The sequence below is a fragment of the Phyllobates terribilis genome, unplaced genomic scaffold, assembly GCF_046119375.1.
Source record: "Phyllobates terribilis strain yellow unplaced genomic scaffold, ASM4611937v1 Scaffold_40__1_contigs__length_11209783, whole genome shotgun sequence".
In the NCBI taxonomy this organism is placed as follows: domain Eukaryota; kingdom Metazoa; phylum Chordata; class Amphibia; order Anura; family Dendrobatidae; genus Phyllobates; species Phyllobates terribilis.
In genome coordinates this window covers 1,410,581-1,429,113 of record NW_027362800.1, presented here as the reverse complement: position 1 = coordinate 1,429,113, position 18,533 = coordinate 1,410,581, and the positions used below count along the sequence as shown (strand labels likewise).

The 18,533-nt window shown below is 57.0% G+C and overlaps 1 long non-coding RNA gene across 1 annotated transcript in view; it reads right to left on the bottom strand.

Annotated features, from left to right (window-relative positions):
- LOC141184087 (uncharacterized) overlaps positions 1-18,533 on the bottom strand; it is a 45,054-nt gene that overhangs the window by 4,241 nt on the left and 22,280 nt on the right. Inside the window, exon 2 of the long non-coding RNA XR_012258875.1 lies at positions 7,396-7,467. This is a non-coding gene — a long non-coding RNA (uncharacterized lncRNA). The remainder of the gene's footprint in view (positions 1-7,395; positions 7,468-18,533) is intronic.

The window sequence follows — 18,533 nt, the reverse complement described above, 5'->3', positions numbered from 1 at the left end:
GACATCACACACACAGCGGGCACAACCATCACACAGACATCATAACACACAGCGGGCACAACCATCACACAGACATCACACACACAGCGGGCACAACCACTGGGCCCTCAAATCGGGACAGGCCCAGGGAATAGGGGAGGCTTGTTAGCTCTGGATATTATACCCGCCTCCTATTATCCTGTATATAATATGGGATGTCTGGGCCTATAGTATATATATTATACCACCTACAGGCTAATATGTAACTAGTGCACATTACACCTTGAGTACAGCCATTAGATATTACACCAGTCACTTCTTCTCCTCTGCACCATCTGATGTCTGTGCACAGTATATGACATCCAGTATACAGGATAATATGTGATGGGATATAGGACATACTGTTATACAGACATCAGATGGTATCAGGGGTGGATTAAGAGTAGCAAGGGCCCCGGGCAGTTTAGAAGGCGCCCCTCCCCCCACCTGATTTATCACGTGACATGTCACATGATTCCCTGTGATAGATCATGTGATAGTTCACGGGAAATTAATTTGGCACAATATTAATTGTGCTGCCTCATCTGAGAGCAGCACAATATAGGGGCAGATACCCTGATTCCAGCGATGTGTCACTTTTTCAGCTGCTTGTTGTCATTTTGAGAAAATCACCATTTTATCTGCTGCAGATCTAGCAGCTCTCTGAATGCTGCGCTCTGTATAGCCCCACCCACACCACTGATTGGCAGCTTTCTGCCCATGCTCAGTGTACACAGAAATCTACTGATCAGTGATGGGGGTGGGGTCCTACAGAACTTACTAGTCATCTAGTGATAATTACCTTCTGACAAATCAATGATTTTATCAAAACTAAACTAAGCAGCCCAGTAAGTGACACATTACTGGAATCAGTGCCTCTAACCCTACATTATGCTGCTCTCAGATTAGGTGGCAAAAACCTGATGACAGATTCCCTTTAAAGGAGCTGAAACCATAAAAAAGTTTGTATTAAACAAAATACAAGCCAATTGTGAAATTAACTTTTTTTCATTGTTAATTCACATTAGACTGTATCTTCAACACTTTTGTCAGCAGGTCTTATTGCAGACTCTGAATAGGGCAGCTCTCTCCCTCTCCCTCAGCAGAAAGTCACAGCATGGTGAAAAAACGGGATCTTTTATGATTTTCTCATAATAAATAAAAAAGGACATGCAAGTCCTCCAAACTATTTTCCGTTTCTCTATAGGGGAGGTCCTAAATCTTTCTTGTTCTTTAGTTGATCACTTGTCAAAAAGGCAAAGCATTTACTATGAACTCGCCTAAAAAAATATACACTTGGAGAGTAATATCATCATCTGCATGTAAATATTCCTTGACTCTAAGGGCTCGCTCACACTGTCGTATAACAAGGCCGAATGCTATGTGATGTTTTATCGGATAGGACTCGGCCCTATGTTATACTATGGGACAGTGCGATTATTGGCATGAGAAAATAATCTCATTCGATATTCGGACCATGTGCACCCATACAAGTCTATGGGTGCACGTAAAACATTGGACTGCACTCGGATGTCATCCAAGTGCAGTCTGATGAACACTCACAGAGACTATGGAAAAGATGGAGAAAGTCTCCATCTTTTGGAGATGGAGCCTGCCGTGTGCTGCAAGAGTTGTGCTGTGTGTGGAGAGAGCTCCTGGGAAGGGAGGAGAGCCAGGCGGAGGTGACCGAGCGGACCGGGAGGACCAGTAGGAGGCGACCGGAGGGACGAGCGCAAGAGAGCGCTGTGGCAGCGTGCAGTGCCGGCCAGCGGAGGGTGCCAGGTGGTGGTGACCAGGAGGTGATCAGGAGGACCGGTAAGAGGCGACCGGAGGGACAAGCACGCTGTGATAGCGTGCAGCGTTCCTAGAGGAAGTGAGTGAGGGGCAGGAGGCCGCGATAAGCGGCCCTACTGAACCCAAGTGTGTACTGTACTGTATTGTATTTGTATCTGTATTGTAATTGTATTGTATTCCCTAGTCCATATTTAATTGATTACCCCCCCGTCCATATTTAATTGATCACCCCGTCTATATTTAAATTGATTCCCCTGAACACCCCCGTCCATATTTAACTGATCCCTCTGACCACATTAAATTGACCCCCCGTCCTCATTTAATTGATCCCCGACCACCCCCCGTCCATATTAAAGTGATCCCCCTGACCACATTTAAATGATTGACCCCCCAGCCCATAATTGATTGATCCCCCTTGTCCTATTTAATAGATTCCCCTTGTACAGTTTTACTCATCCCCAGTCCCTATCTATTTGCCTTATCCCCCACCATATTTAATTAACCCCTGTCCATAATTAATTGATTGATTCCCCAGACCACAATTAATTATTTCCCCAGTCCATATTTATTGATATTATTGATACTTATTGATCCCCAGTCCTTAGTTAATTGACCCACCGTCCATACCTATTTATTTGCTTTACCCCCCATCCTATTTAATTAAACCCCCTGTCCATAATTAATTGATTGATTCCCTAGTCCACAATTAATTATTTCCCCAGTCCATACTTATTGATCCCAGTCCATAGTTAATTGACACACTGTCCATACTTAATTAATCCACCTGACCCACTCAGCTGATCCCCCGTCCATACTTAATTGATACTTAATTGATCCCCCGTCCATACTTAACTGATCCCGCGCCGATATCTAATCGATACACTTGCACATCCCTAATTGATCCCCGTCCATACACCTATATATAAATAATTGTGTTTTGTACTTGTACATATATACTGACTGTATCCCCATATTTAGAATGACGTCCATGTAGGCCGGAGCCGTGCAGTGTACATCTTGCGCAATGTATGCATTCCCTGAGCTACCGCTCAGGGATCCATACTGCTGCGAGAGATGTGAGCATATCGTGCACTTGGAAGCCCAAATCCTGGATCTAAGTGCTCAGATAGCGGTACTGAGGAGCATCGACAACATGGAACGGAGTTTGCTGCTCACCGAGCAGATACTCAATGGGTCAACACTGGGGGTGGAGCTTAGTGGGGAAGCGCAGGCTGAACAGGCAGGGAGCTGGGTAACAGTTAGAAGGGATAGAGGGAAGAAGTATAGGAAGGCTGGTTCAGAACCGGCATTATTGGAGCACGACAGATCCTCTGACCGCCGGGGGAGTGTATGCTCCAGTAATGAGGGGGAGGGGGGAAGTGTAGGGCAGGCTAGACAGGTCCTGGTAGTGGGTGACTCTATTATTAGGGGGACAGACAGGGCAATCTGTCACAAAGACCGGGATCCCCGAACGGTGTGCTGCCTCCCTGGCGCTCGAGTCCGGCACATCGCGGATCGGGTTGACAGGTTACTGGGTGGGGCTGGCGAAGACCCAGCGGTCATGGTCCACATTGGCACCAATGACAAAGTGAGTGGTAGATGGAGGGTCCTTAAAAATGATTTCAGGGATCTAGGTAGGAAGCTTAGGGCAAGGACCTCCAAGGTAGTTTTCTCAGAAATACTACCAATCCCGCGAGCCACACAGGAGCGCCAACGGGAGGTTAGGGAGGTGAATAAGTGGCTAAAGAGTTGGTGCAAGGCAGAAGGGTTTGGGTTCATGGAGAACTGGGCCGACTTCGCTGTCGGCTACAGGCTCTACCGTAGGGACGGGCTGCACCTCAATGGGGAGGGTGCAGCGGTGCTGGGGAAGTAGATGGCTAATAGGTTGGAGGAGTTTTTAAACTAGAGACGGGGGGGGGAAACCAAGGAAATAGGTGGGATGTGAGGCAAGCAAGGGGGAAGGGGAGAAGTGAATATAATGAGGGTGGAGAGGGGGGTGGGGATAGTACAGTTAGATCGTTAGAGAAGAATAGGATGCTAAATAACCCCAAAGTTTTATCTTGCATGCTGACCAACGCAAGAAGCCTGACCAATAAGGCAGATGAGCTGCGGGCGCTTATATCGGAGGAGAGGTATGACATCGTAGGTATAACAGAGACTTGGCTAGACGATAGCTACGACTGGGCGGTAAATTTAACAGATTATAGTTTATTTAGAAGGGACCGGAAACAGGGGAAGGGCGGAGGAGTCTGCTTATATGTAAGGTCACGTCTAAAGCCCAGACTAAGGGAAGATATAGGAGAGGGAGAAGAGGGGGTCGAGTCCATGTGGGTAGAGATAGAGGGGGCAAAAAATAATAATAAAATATTACTGGGGGTCTGCTATAAGCCACCTAATATAACAGAGGAGAATGAGAAACTGCTATTAGGACAAATAGACAAAGTAGCAAAACATAATGAGGTGATTGTAATGGGGGACTTCAACTACCCGGATATTGACTGGGAAACAGAAACCTGTAGATAGCAGAAAGGAAAAAAGGTTCTTGACAAATATCAAGGATAATTATCTCTCCCAACTAGTGCAGGAACCAACGAGAGGGAAGGCAGTGTTGGACTTAATATTGACTAATAGGCCTGATAGAATAACTGAGGTACAGATAGGGGGGCACCTAGGTAATAGCGATCATAATATTATCAATTTCAAAATGCCCTTCAGTAGGGTTATCAATAAGGGAACAACTAAAACATTAAACTTTAGGAGGGCGAAGTTTGATCAGCTGAAAGAAAACCTTCAACTTATTGACTGGGACAAAGTTCTTAATCAAGGAAATACGAATAGTAAATGGGAAACCTTCAAAAGAATTCTGAATACTCAGTGCGAGAGGTATATACCGTATGGGAATAAAAGGGCCAGAAATAAGAGGAAACCAATATGGTTGAATAAGAACGTAAAAGGGGCGTTAAATAGCAAAAAAGAGGCATTCAAGAGATTAAAACAGGAAAACAGCAAGGAGGCACTAATGTGTTACAAGGAAAAAACGAGAACCTGCAAAAAACAAATAAAAATAGCAAAGGAGGAAACAGAGAGACGTATTGCTAGGGAAAGTAGATCAAATCCCAAACTGTTCTTTACGTATATAAATAGTAAAAGGATTAAATCGAATAATATTGGACCGATAAAAAGTGATGAAGGCAAAATCATAGAGAAAGATAAGGATAAAGCTAATCTATTAAATAAATTTTTTTCGTCAACTTTCACAAAGGAAAAAGAACTAACAGGCGAAATGAGAAGTGACAAACTTAATCCTCCACTAAGTATGACAAATCTAACCCAAGCTGGGGTACAGAAACGCCTCAGTAACATTAAAATAAACAAATCACCAGGACCTGATGGCATACACCCACGGGTACTAAGGGAACTAAGTAATGTGATAGACAGACCGTTATATCTTATATTTAAGGACTCTGTTGAGACTGGGTCTGTACCACTTGATTGGCGACAGGCGAATGTAGTGCCAATATTCAAAAAGGGAGCAAAAAGTAACACCGGAAACTATCGGCCGGTGAGTCTGACGTCCGTTGTGGGCAAAATTTTTGAAGGCTTTATTAATGAGGCAATCATGGAGCATCTTGATGCTAATAATCTATTAACCCCGAACCAACATGGATTCATGAGGAATCGCTCCTGCCAAACTAACCTGATTGACTTCTACAAGGAGGTTAGCTCTCGAGTAGATCAGGGGGAACCAGTGGATGTCGTGTATCTCGACTTCTCAAAAGCGTTCGATAGCGTGCCACATAATAGGTTGGTATACAAAATGAGAATGATGGGGCTGGGGGAAAATGTCTGCAAGTGGGTAGCTAACTGGCTAAAGGATAGAAGGCAGAGGGTGGTTATAAATGGAATATACTCAGATTGGGTAAGCGTCACTAGTGGCGTACCACAGGGGTCTGTACTAGGCCCAATGTTATTTAATATCTTTATTAACGACATAGTCAATGGGATAAATAGTAAAATATCAATATTTGCAGATGACACAAAGTTATGTAAAACAATTAATACAAAAGAGGATAGTGAAGACCTACAGAGGGATTTGGATAAGCTGGGTAGGTGGAGCATTAAATGGCAAATGAGGTTTAACAAGGAGAAATGTAAGGTCATACATATGGGAAGGAAAAATGGAAGTCACCAGTACTCACTGAATGGGAAACCATTGGGGAATTCAGAGATGGAGAAGGACTTGGGCATCTTGATTGATAGCAAACTAAATTGGAGTGCCCAAAGTCAGGCCGCTGCTGTAAGGGCAAACAGGGTAATGGGATGTATCAGAAGAGGTATAGCTGCAAAGGATGAGAACATTGTTCTTCCACTGTACAAAGCACTGGTCAGACCACACTTGGAATACTGTGCTCAGTTATGGGCCCCAATATATAGAAAGGATATAAATGAGCTTGAAAAGGTACAAAGGAGGGCAACAAAATTAATAAGGGGAATGGAGGGACTGCAATACCCAGAGAGGTTGGCAAAACTACGACTATTCAGCCTGGAAAAGAGAAGGTTGAGGGGGGACATAATAAATGTGTACAAATATGTTAGGGGACAGTATAGAGACCTTGCCCGGGATTTGTTCAAAAGGAGGGATATTACGGTAACAAGAGGGCACTCACTAAGACTGGAAGAGAAAAGGTTTCAGCACCAGCATAGGAAGGGGTTCTTTACGGTAAGAGCAGTGAGAATATGGAATTCACTGAGTGAGGAGACGGTAATGTCGGATTCACTAAACCAGTTCAAGCGGGGACTGGATGCTTTTCTAGATACCAGGCAGATTTCTGCATATACTTAAAAATAGAATAAAATAGTAGGTTGATACAGGGATTTATTCTGACTGCTGGTTTCAGAGTCGGGAGGGAATTTTTCCTCAGGTGAAGATTGGCTAAATCATTTGGGGTTTTTGCCCTCCTCTGGATCAACTTTAGCAATTACAGAACTAAAAGGTCGAACTTGATGGACGCAAGTCTTTATTCGGCTTTACTAACTATGTAAGTTCTCCATCTTCTCCATATCTGTGCTGCGAGAGAATCGGATCACACTCAGTTGAAGCTCCGACAGAGTTTGAGCCGAGTGTCATTAGCATAATTGGCCCTATTCTCTTGCATGAGAGAATATATGGCTTAGTGAGTGGATCCTAAAACTGAATAGTAGTGACGGACAGGCACCTCACAAGCGGGATCCATGTAGCTCTCAGATGTCATGTAGGTAGGGCTTCATTCCATGGGGTAGGGCTTAATTTTAAGGTATATATAAAAAATGGACTTCAAATAAAAATTAAATGAACACAAAAAGCACTAATTGAATTATTTTTTTCGTATTTATGTTTGCAGCCCCTTTAAAAACCCTTTGAGGACCAAGGCACATATATGTCCCATAGTTTTAAACTGGAAAAAAATTTGACTGAATAAAATTTAAGGTCCTCGAAGGTTTAAGTAGATCATAAATTCATATGAATACTTGCTCATACAATTGCACATGCCAGTAGATGAAGAAGAACAGAATCAAAAATATGACATTAAGTGGAGCACTTACAGGTATTCAAGGTGAAAGAGACCAGCAAAGGCATCGTCTCGAATGACAGTAAATGAGATAGAATTCAGCAAGCTGAAAATGAAGACAGCAGGTTAGAAGCGAACCAGACTTTATGGTGCTCAGAATTAGTCAAGCAGAATTTATTGACTGCTCTTGCAAAGCACTGAGACTCCCGCGGTGTATAGATGGCGCCGTGCGGCCTCCCGCTGTTTATAGATGGCGCCGTGCGGCCTCCCGCTGTGTATAGATGGCGCCGTGCGGCCTCCCGCTGTGTATAGATGGCGCCGTGCAGCCTCCCGCTGTGTATAGATGGCGCCGTGCGGCCTCCTGCTGAGTATACGTGTATAGATGGCTACGAGCGGCCTCCTGCTGAGTATAGATGCCGCACGGCGCCCCCACCAGAGACAGCAGGAGGCCGCACAGCGGCATCTATACTCAGCGGGAGGCCGCACGTAGCCATCTATACACAGCGGTAGGCCTCATGGCGCCCCCCCCAGAGACAGCAGGAGGCCGCACAGCGCCATCTATACTCAGCGGGAGGCCGCACGTAGCCATCTATACACAGCGGGAGGCCGCACGGCGCCCCCCCCAGAGACAGCAGGAGGCCGCACAGCGCAATCTATACTCAGCGGGAGGCCGCACGTAGCCATCTATACACAGCGGGAGGCCGCACGGCGCCCCCCCCAGAGACAGCAGGAGGCCGCACAGCGCAATCTATACTCAGCGGGAGGCCGCACGTAGCCATCTATACACAGCGGGGAGCCGCACGGCGCCATCTATACTCAGCGGGAGGCCGCACATAGCCATCTATACACAGCGGGAGGCCGCACGGCACCCCCCCAGAGACAGCAGGAAGCCGCACAGCGCAATCTATACTCAGCGGGAGGCCGCACGTAGCCATCTATACACAGCGGGAGGCCGCACGGCGCCCCCCCCAGAGACAGCAGGAGGCCGCACAGCGCAATCTATACTCAGCGGGAGGCCGCACGTAGCCATCTATACACAGCGGGAGGCCGCACGGCGCCCCCCCCAGAGACAGCAGGAGGCCGCACAGCGCAATCAATACTCAGCGGGAGGCCGCACGTAGCCATCTATACACAGCGGGGAGCCGCACGGCGCCATCTATACTCAGCGGGAGGCCGCACATAGCCATCTATACACAGCGGGAGGCCGCACGACACCCCCCCAGAGACAGCAGGAAGCCGCACAGCGCCATCTATACTCAGCGGGAGGCCGCACGTAGCCATCTATACACAGCGGGAGGCCGCACGGCGCCCCCCCCAGAGACAGCAGGAGGCCGCACAGCGCCATCTATACTCAGCGGGAGGCCGCACGTAGCCATCTCTACACAGCAGGGGGCCGCACGGCGCCATCAATACACGGCGGGGGGCCGCACGGCGCCATCTATACATAGCGGGGGGCCGCACGTAGCCATCTATACACAGCGGGGGGCCACACGTAGCCATCTATAGACAGCGGGGGGCCGCACGTAGCCATCTGTACACAGCGGGGGGGCCGCACGTAGCCATCTGTACACAGCAGGGGGCCGCACGGCGCCCCGCCCCCAGATACAGCAGGAGGCCGCACGGAGCCAACTATACTCAGCAGGAGGCCGCACGCAGTTACGTACACACACAAACATATACAGACATATACATACACGCATAAACACATTTGAAACACAAAAATACATATAAACAGACATGACACAATGATATCTGCCCACACACACACACATACAAACAGACATCACACAATGACATCTGCTTCGGCCAGCCCTCGCCTTGGCTCCGGCCTGCTCTCGCTCTGGCTCTGTCTAGCCTGCCCTTGCCTTGCCTTCGGACTGCTCTTGCTCTGGTAATGGCCTGCCCTCGCCCTGGCTCCGGCCTGCTCTTGCTCTGGTCTGCCCTCGCCCTGGATCCGGCCTGCTCTTGCTCTGGCCTGCTCTTGCTCTGGCCGGCTCTTGCTCTGGCCGGCTCTTGCTCTGGCCGGCTCTTGCTCTGGCCGGCTCTTGCTCTGGCTTCGCCCTGTCTCCGGCCTGCTCTCGCCCTGGTTCCAGCCTGCCCTTGCCTTGGCTCTGGCCTACCCTCGCCTTGACTCCGGCCTGCTCTCGATCTGGCTCCGGCCTGCCCTCGCCCTGACTCCGGCCTGCCCCTCTGCAGGCAGCCCTGACTCCGGCCTGCCCCTCTGCAGGCCGCCCTGACTCCGGCCTGCCCTCGCATTGGCCGGGGCCTGCTCTCGCCCTGGCTCCGACCCGTTCTCGCTCTGGCTCTGGCCTGCCCATGCCTTGGCTCCGGCCTGCTCTTCCTCTGGCCTGCCCATGCCTTGGCTCTGGCCTGCCCTTGCCCTGGCTCCGGCCTGCTCTCGCTCTTGTTCTGGCCTGCCTTCGCCTTGGCTCCAGCCTGCTCTCGCTCTGGCTCAGGCCTGCTCTCGCTCTGGCTCAGGCCTGCTCTCGCTCTGGCTCCGGACTGCTCTCGCTCTGGCCTGCTATCGCTCTGGCTCTGGCCTGCCCTCTCTCGCCTTGGCTCTGGCCTGCTCTCGCTCTGGCCTGCCCTAGTCCTGGCTCCGGCCTGCTTTCACTCTGGCTCTGGCCTACCCTCGCCTTGGCTCCGGCCTGTTCCTGCCTTAGCTCCGGCCGGCTCTCGCTCTGGCTCCGGCATACCCTCGCCCTGACTCTAGCCTGCCCTTGCTCTGGCTCCGGCCTGCTCTCGCCTTGGCTCTGACCTGCTCTCGCTCTGGCCTTCCCTCGCCCTGGCTCCGGCATGCTCTCGCTCTGACTCTGGCCTGCCCTCGCCCTGGCTACCGCCTGCCTTCATCCTTGCTCCGGCTTGCTCTCGCTCTGGCTCTGTCCTACCCTCACCTTGGCTCCGGCCTGCTCTCGCCCTGGCTCCAGCCTACTTTCGCTCTGGCTCCGGCCTGCCCTCGCCCTGAAACAGCCTGCCCTTGCTCTGGCTCCGGCCTGCCCTTGCTCTGGCTCCGGCCTGCCCTCGCCCTGATTCCGGCCTGCCCTTGGCTTGGCTCCGGCCTTCTCTCGCTCTGGCTCTGGCCTGCCCTTGCTTTGGCTCTGGCCTACTCAAGCTCTGGCCTGCCCTCGCCCTGGCTCCGGCCTGCTCTCGCTCTGGCTCTGACCTGCTCTCGCTCTGGCGTGCCCTCACCTTGGCTCTGGCCTGCTCTCGCTCTGGCTCTGGCCTGCCCTCGCCATGGCTCCGGCCTGCCCTGGCCTGGCTCCGGCCTGCTCTCTCTCTGGCCTGCCCTTGCCTTGGCTCCAGCCTACTCTTGCCTTGGCTCCGGCCTGCTCTCGCTCTGGCCTCACTCACTGTAATGCACATGCCCGGGCTGAGCGGCGTGTGCGTGTGATTCCACTGGACCGTGCCGGAGAGTGAATGCCTGGAGGGGCGTAACTAGGTATTCACCCGATCCGACCAGGGTCGCACGACGGCATACGACGCCAGTGCACCAAGGAGGAACCGAGGAGAGGGACCAGGTGCTACTCCAGGACAGACCCCGGACACGGCTGTTGACCCACACAGGGGAATACAGGAACAGACTGGTTAGGCTGGCACACAGACTGGTGGGAATAGGGGGGCACGACTGGTATGCAGGCAGGCGGGTATGCAGGCAGGGGGGTACAGGCAAGCACGGCTAGAGTGCAGACAGGAAGGCACTAGCAGGTAGGAACACAGGCGGGATAGGTCACAGTACACACTGGGACTCTGGAACAGAACCACAGATGTGGCGGACAAACACAGCAGAGTGAGGCCGCCCAGAGAGGTGAGCGAGAGCAGGGCAGGACGAGACCGCCCGGAGCGGTGAGCAAGAGCAGAGCAGGACGAGACCGCCCGGAGCGGTGAGCAAGAGCAGAGCAGGACGAGACCGCCCGGAGCGGTGAGCAAGAGCAGAGCAGGACGAGACCGCCCGGAGCGGTGAGCAAGAGCAGAGCAGGACGAGACCGCCCGGAGCGGTGAGCAAGAGCAGAGCAGGACGAGACCGCCCAGAGCGGTGAGCAAGAGCAGAGCAGGATGAGACCGCCCGGAGCGGTGAGCAAGAGCAGAGCAGGACGAGACCGCCCGGAGCGGTGAGCAAGAGCAGAGCAGGACGAGACCGCCCGGACCGGTGAGCAAGAGCAGAGCAGGACGAGACCGCCTGGAGCGGTGAGCAAAGAGCAGAGCAGGACGAGGCCGCCTGGAGCGGTGAGCAAGAGCAGAGCAGGACAAGGCCGCCTGGAGCGGTGAGCAAGAGCAGAGCAGGATGAGGCCGCCTGGAGCGGTGAGCAAGAGCAGAGCAGGACGAGGCCGCCTGGAGCGGTGAGCAAGAGCAGAGCAGGACGAGACAGCCTGGAGCGGTGAGCAAGAGCAAAGCAGGACGAGACCGCCTGGAGCGGTGAGCAAGAGCAGAGTAGGACGAGACCGCCTGGAGCGGTGAGCAAGAGCAGAGCAGGACGAGACCGCCTGGAGCGGTGAGCAAGAGCAGAGCAGGACGAGACCGCCTGGAGCGTTGAGCAATAGTAGAGCAGGACGAGGCCGCCTGGAGCGGTGAGCAAGAGTAGAGCAAGACTGCCGGAGCAGTGAGCAAAAGGGTCAGAGCGGAGCAAAGCTGCCGGAGCAGCAAGCAAAAGGGTCAGAGCGGAGCAAGGCTGCCGGAGCAGTGAGCAAAAGGGTCGGAGCGGAGCAAGGCTGCCGGAGCAGCGAGCAAAAGGGTCAGAGCGGAGCAAGGCTGCCGGAGCAGTGAGCAAGGCAGAGCAGGCTAGAACCGCCGGAGCGGTGTGCAAGGCAGAGCAGGGGGGACAGGGCTCTGTTCACACGGAACAGACAGGAAGGAAAAGGCAGAGCCAGATACCCACAGGGTACTTGCAGTGAAGTAGCGAGTGGACCACAAACTCACAAGCGGGAGTACAGAGACAACAAGCAGGAGTTAGGTACGAGTTCAGACTCTGCAGAAAAAGGAAAGGAACGGACATAGAGAAAAAACAGGTAAAAGATAGAAGAGACTTCAGACTGGAACTGAGTGTACGGAGGAGACCGACACTGCAGCGGAATACAGGAGCGGGTCTGGGAATACGGCCCCCAGAGAGGCGGGACGAACAGGCAAGGAGCGTGCTCAGACAGGACAGACAAGATACAGGAGCGGGTCTAGGTAATCGGCCCCTAGAAGGCGGGAGGAACAGGCTAGGAGCGTGTTCAGACAGGCCTGGAAATACAGCCTCCAGGATAGGCAGACAAGAGAACACAGACTGGGACCTGGCACCTTCAGAGTGAAAGCACACACTGAATGAAACACAATGCTCAGGCATGGGTTAATTGGAGCAGCTGGTTTAAATACCAGGTGACAGACAGCAATAGGATGAGGACGCACAAGGGGTGTGCCCACAGCAAGTACAAGAAGCAGGAAGTGATCGGGCGCCGCCCTTAAGCAGCAGCACACAGAAGCAAACAGACAGCATGGAGGGAAGCCAGAGAGACATTCTGGATTGGAGATCAAGTGCGCGCCCTTGCACAGTGGGAGATGGACCACTATGCAAGGACGCCGCCAGGTATGTTACACTCACCCTGTCTCCGGCCTGCTCTCGTCCTGGTTTCGGCCTGCCCTTGCCTTGGCTCTGGCCTTCTCTCGCTCTGACCTGCCCTTGCCTTGGCTCTGGCCTACTCTCTCTCTGGCCTGCCCTCGCTCTGGCCTGCTCTCGCATTGGCTCCAGCCTGCTCTCACCCTGGCTCCGACCTGCTCTCGCTCTGGCCTGCTCTCGCCCTAGCTCCGGCCTGCTCGCTCTCTGGCTCTGGCCTGCCCTCGCCCTGGCTCTGGCCTACTCTCGCTCTGGCCTGCTCTCGCTCTGGACTCGCCCTGTCTCCGGCCTGCTCTCGCCCTGGTTCTGGCCTCACCTTGCCTTGGCTCTGGCCTTCTATCGCTCTGGCCTGCCCTTGCCTTGGCTCTGGCCTACCCTCGCCTTGGCTCCGGCCTGCTCTCGCTCTGGTTCCGGCCTGCCCTCGCGCAGACTCCGGAATGCCCTCGCCCTGGCTCCGACCTGCCCTCGCCCTGGCTCCGACCTGCCCTCGCCCTGGCTCCGACCTGCCCTCGCCCTGGCTCCGACCTGCCCTCGCCCTGGCTCCGACCTGCTCTCGCCCTGGCTCCGACCTGCTCTCGCCCTGGCTCCGACCTGCTCTCGCCCTGGCTCCGACCTGCTCTCGCCCTGGCTCCGACCTGCCCATGCCTTGGCTCCGGCCTGCTCTTCCTCTGGCTCTGGCCTGCCCTCCTCTTGACTCCTCTAGCCTGATCTCCCTCTTGTTCTGCCCTGCCTTCCCCATGGCTCCAGCCGGCTCTCGCTCTGGCTCAGGCCTGCTCTCGCTCTGGCCTGCCCTAGCTCTGGATCCGGACTGCTCTCGCTCTGGCTCTGGCCTGCCCTCGCCCTGGCTCCGGCATACTCTCGCTCTGGTTCTGACCTGCTCTCGCTCTGGCCTCGCCCTGTCTCTGGCCTGCCCTTGCCTTGGCTCCGGCCTTCTCTCGCTCTGGCCTGCCCTTGCCTTGGCTCTGGCCTGCCCTCGCCCTGGCTCCGACCTTCTCTCGCTCTGGCCTGCCGTCGCCCTGACTCCAGCCTGCTCTGGATCTGGCTCTGGCCTGCCCTCGCCTTGGCTCCGGCGCGCTCTCGCTCTGGCCTGCCCTCGCCTTGGCTCCGGCCAAATCTCGCCTTGGCTCCGGCCTGCTCTCGCTTCGGCCAGTCCTCGCCTTGGCTCCGGCCTGCTTTCGCCCTGGCGTAGGCCAGCTGTCGCTCTGGCTCTGTCTGGCCTGCCCTCGCCCTGGCTCCGGCCTGCTCTTGCTCTGGCCTGCTCTTGCTCTGGTCTGCCCTCGCCCTGGATCCGGCCTGCTCTTGCTCTGGCTCTGGCCTGCTCTTGCTCTGGCCGGCTCTTGCTCTGGCCTCGCCCTGTCTCCGGCCTGCTCTCGCCCTGGTTCCGGCCTGCCCTTGCCTTGGCTCTGGCCTACCCTCGCCTTGGCTCCGGCCTGCCCTCGCCCTGACTCCAGCCTGGCCCTCTGCAGGCCGCCCTGACTCCGGCCTGCCCCTCTGCAGGCCGCCCTGACTCCGGCCTGCCCCTCTGGCTCCGGCCTGCCCTCGCATTGGCTCCGGCCTGCCCTCGCATTGGCCGGGGCCTGCCCTCGCCCTGGCTCCGACCCGTTCTCGCTCTGGCCTGCCCATGCCTTGGCTCCGGCCTGCTCTTCCTCTGGCTCTGGCCTGCCCATGCCTTGGCTCTGGCCTGCCCTTGCCCTGGCTCCGGCCTGCTCTCGCTCTTGTTCTGGCCTGCCTTCGCCTTGGCTCCAGCCTGCTCTCGCTCTGGCTCAGGCCTGCTCTCGCTCTAGCCTGCCCTAGCTCTGGCTCCGGACTGCTCTCGCTCTGGCTCTGGCCTGCCCTCTCTCGCCTTGGCTCTGGCCTGCGCTCGCTCTGGCCTGCCTCCGGCCTGCTCTCTCTCTGGCCTGCCGTCGCCCTGGCTCCGGCCTACTCTTGCTCTGGCTCTGGCCTGCTCACGCTCTGGCCTCACTCACCCTGTCTCCGGCCTGCTCTCGTCCTGGTTTCAGCCTGCCCTTGCCTTGACTCTGGCCTTCTCTCGCTCTGGCCTGCCCTTGCCTTGGCTCTGGCCTACTCTCGCTCTGGCTCTGGCCTGCCCTCGCCCTGGCTCCGGCCTGCTCTCGCTCTGGCCTGCTCTCGCTCTGGCGAGCCCTCGCCTTGGCTACGGCCTGCTCTCGCTCTGTCTGGCCTGCCCTCGCCCTGGCTCCGGCCTGCTCTGGATCTGGCTCTGGACTGCCCTCGCCTTGGCTCCGGCCTGCTCTCGCCCTGGCTCCGACCTGCTCTCGCCCTGGCTCCGGCCTGCTCTCACTCTGGCTCCGGCCTGCTCTCACTCTGGCTCCGGCCTGTCCTCGCCCTGGCTCCGGCCTGCCCTCGCTCTGACTCCGGCTAGCCCTCGCCTTGGCTCCGGCCTGCTCTCGCCCTGGCTCTGCCTGCTCTTGCTCTGGCTCTGGTCTGCCCTCGACCTGGCTCCTGCCTGCTCTTGCTCTGGCTCTGGCCTGTTCTTGCTCTGGCTCCGGCCTGACCTCGTCTTGACTCGGCCTGATCTCGCTCTTCTTCTGGCCTGCCTTCGCCTTGGCTCCGGCCCTGCTCTCGCCTTGGCGCTAGCCTACTTTCGCTCTAGCTTTGGACTGCCCTCGCCCTGGCTCTGGCCTGCCATCACTCTGGCTCCAGCCTACTCTCGCTCTGACCTCGCCCTGTCTCCGGCCTGCTCCCCCCACTGGTTCCGGCCTGCCCTTGCCTTGGCTCCCTCCGGCCTTCTCTCGCTCTAGCTCTTGCCCGCCTTTTCCTTGGCTCTCGCCTACTCTCGCACTGGCTCCGGCTTGCCCTCGCCCTGACTCCGGCCTGCCCCTCTGCAGGCCGCCCTGACTCCGGCCTGCCCCTCTGGCTCCGGCCTGCCCTCGCATTGGCTCCGGCCTGCTCTCGCCCGTGGCTCTGACCCGCTCTGGCTCTGGCCTGCCCTGGCCTGCTCTCTCTCTGGCTCTGGCCTGCCCATGCCTTGGCTCCGGCCTGCTCTTCCTCTGGCTCTGGCCTGCCCTCGTCTTGACTCTAACCTGATCTCGCTCTTGTTCTGGCCTGCCTTCGCCTTGGCTCCAGCCTGCTCTCGCTCTGGTTCAGGCTTGCTCTCGCCAGATCTGGCTCTGGCCTGCCCTAGCTCTGGCTCCGGACTGCTCTCGCTCTGGCTCTGGCCTGCTAGCTCTGGCTCTGGCCTGCCCTCGCCTTGGCTCTGGCCTGCTCTCGCTCTGGCCTGCCCTCGCCTGGCTCCGGCCTGCTCTCTCTCTGGCCTGCCCTCGCCCTGGCTCTGGCCTACTCTCGCTCTGGCCTGCTCTCGCTCTGGCCTCACTCACCCTGTCTCCGGCCTGCTCTCGTCCTGGTTTCGGCCTGCCCTTGCCTTGACTCTGGCCTTCTCTCGCTCTGGCCTGCCCTTGCCTTGGCTCTGGCCTACTCTCGCTCTGGCTCTGGCCTGCCCTCGCCCTGGCTCCGGCCTGCTCTCGCTTTGGCCTGCTCTCGCTCTGGCGTGCCCTCACCTTGGCTACGGCCTGCTCTCGCTCTCTCTGGCCTGCCCTCGCCCTGGCTCCGGCCTGCTCTGGATCTGGCTCTGGCCTGCCCTCGCCTTGGCTCCGGCCTGCTCTCGCCCTGGCTCCGACCTGCTCTCGCCCTGGCTCCGACCTGCTCTCGCCCTGGCTCCGGCCTGCCCTTGCTCTGGCCTGCCCTCGTCTTGACTCCGGCTTGATCTCGCTCTTCTTCTGGCCTGCCTTCGCCTTGGCTCCGGCCCTGCTCTCGCCTTGGCGCTGGCCTACTTTCGCTTTAGCTTCGGACTGCCCTCGCCTTGGCTCTGGCCTGCTCTTTGCCCTGGCCTGCCCTTGCCCTGTCCAGCCTACTCTCGCTCTGGCTCTGGCCTGCTCTCGCTCTGACCTCGCCCTGTCTCCGGCCTGCCCCCCCCCCCCTGGTTCCGGCCTGCCATTGCCTTGGCTCCCTCCAGCCTTTTCTCGCTCTAGCTCTTGCCTGCCTTTGCCTTGGCTCTCGCCTACTCTCGCTCTGGCTCTGGCCTGTCCTCGCCCTGGCTCCGGCCTGCTCTTGCTCTGGCGTGCCTTCACCATGGCTCCGGCCTGCTCTTGCTCTGCCTCTGGCCTGCCTCCGGCCTGCTCTGGCTCTGGCCTGCCCTCGCCCTGGCTCTGGCCTGCCCTCGCCTTGGCTCCAGCCTGCTCTACCCTTGTCTCCGACCTGCTCTCACTCTGTCTCCGGCCTGTCCTCGCCCTGGCTCCGACCTGCCCTTGCTCTGGCTCCGGCCAGCCCTCGCCTTGGCTCCAGCCTGCTCTTGCTCTGGCTCTGGTCTGCCCTCGTCTTGACTCCGGCCTGCTCTCGCTCTGGTTCTGGCCAGCCTTCGCCTTGGCTCCGGCCTGCTCTCGCTCTGGCTCAGGCCTACTCTCTCTCTGGCTCTGGCCTGCAAGTTACCTTGGCTCCGGACTTCTCTCGCTCTGGCCTGCTCTCGTTCTGGCACTGGCCTGCTATCGTTCTGGCTTCGGCCTGCCCTCACATTGGCTCCGGCCAGCTCCTGCTCTAGCTCCGGCCTGCTCGCCTTGGCTCCGGCCTACTCTCGCTCAGGCTCTGGCCTGCTCTTGCTCTGGCCAGGCCTTGGCCGGATCCGGCCTGCTCTCGCTCTCACTCTGGTCTGCCCTCGCCCTGGCATGCTCTCGCGCTGGCTCTGGCCTGCTCTCGCCCTGGCTCTGGCCTGCTCTCGCCCTGGCTCTGGCCTGCTCTCGCCCTGGCTCCGGCCTGCTCTCGCCCTGGCTCCGGCCTGCACTCGTCCTGGCTCCGGCCTGCTCTCGCTCTGGCCTGCCCTCGTCTTGGCTCCGGCCTGCTCTCGCCCTGGCTCCAGCCTGCTCTGGCTTCGGCCTTCCCTCACCCTGGCTCCGGCCTGCCCTTTTTCTGGCTCCGGCCAGCCCTCGCCCTGGCCAGCACCTGCTCTTACTCCGTCCGGCCTGCCTTCGCCTTGGCTCCTGCCTGATCTCGCTCTGGCCTGCTCTCGCTCTGGCTCTGGCCTGCTCTCGCTCTGGCCTGCCTTCGCCTTGGCTCCGGACTGCTCTCGCTCTGGCTCTGGCCTGCTCTCGCTCTGGCTTGGGCCTGTCCTTGCCTTGCCTTGGCTCCGGCCTGCTCTCGCTCTGGCCTGCTCTTGCTCTGGCCTACCCTGGCTTTGCATCTGGCCTGCCCTTGCCTTGGCTCCGGCCTGCTCTCGCTCTAGCTCCGTACTGCCCTCACCCTGGCTCCGCTATGCCATAGCTCGGGCTACGGCCTGCCCTCTCCTTGGCTCCGTCCTGCTCTCGCCCTGGCATCAGCCTACTCTCTCTCTGGCTTTGGCCGCCTGCCGTCGCCCTAATTCCGGCCTACTCTCGCTCTGGCCTGCTCTTGCTCTGGTTCTGGCCTCGCCTTGGCTCCGGCCTGCTCTCGCTCCCTCTCTGGTCTGCCCTCACCCTGGCTGCCTGCTCTAGTTCTAGCTCTGGCCAGCTCTCGCGCTGGCTCTGGCCTGCCCTCACCCTGGCTCCGGCCTGCCCTCGCCTTGGCTCCGGCCGGCCTGCTCTCACCCTGGCTCCAG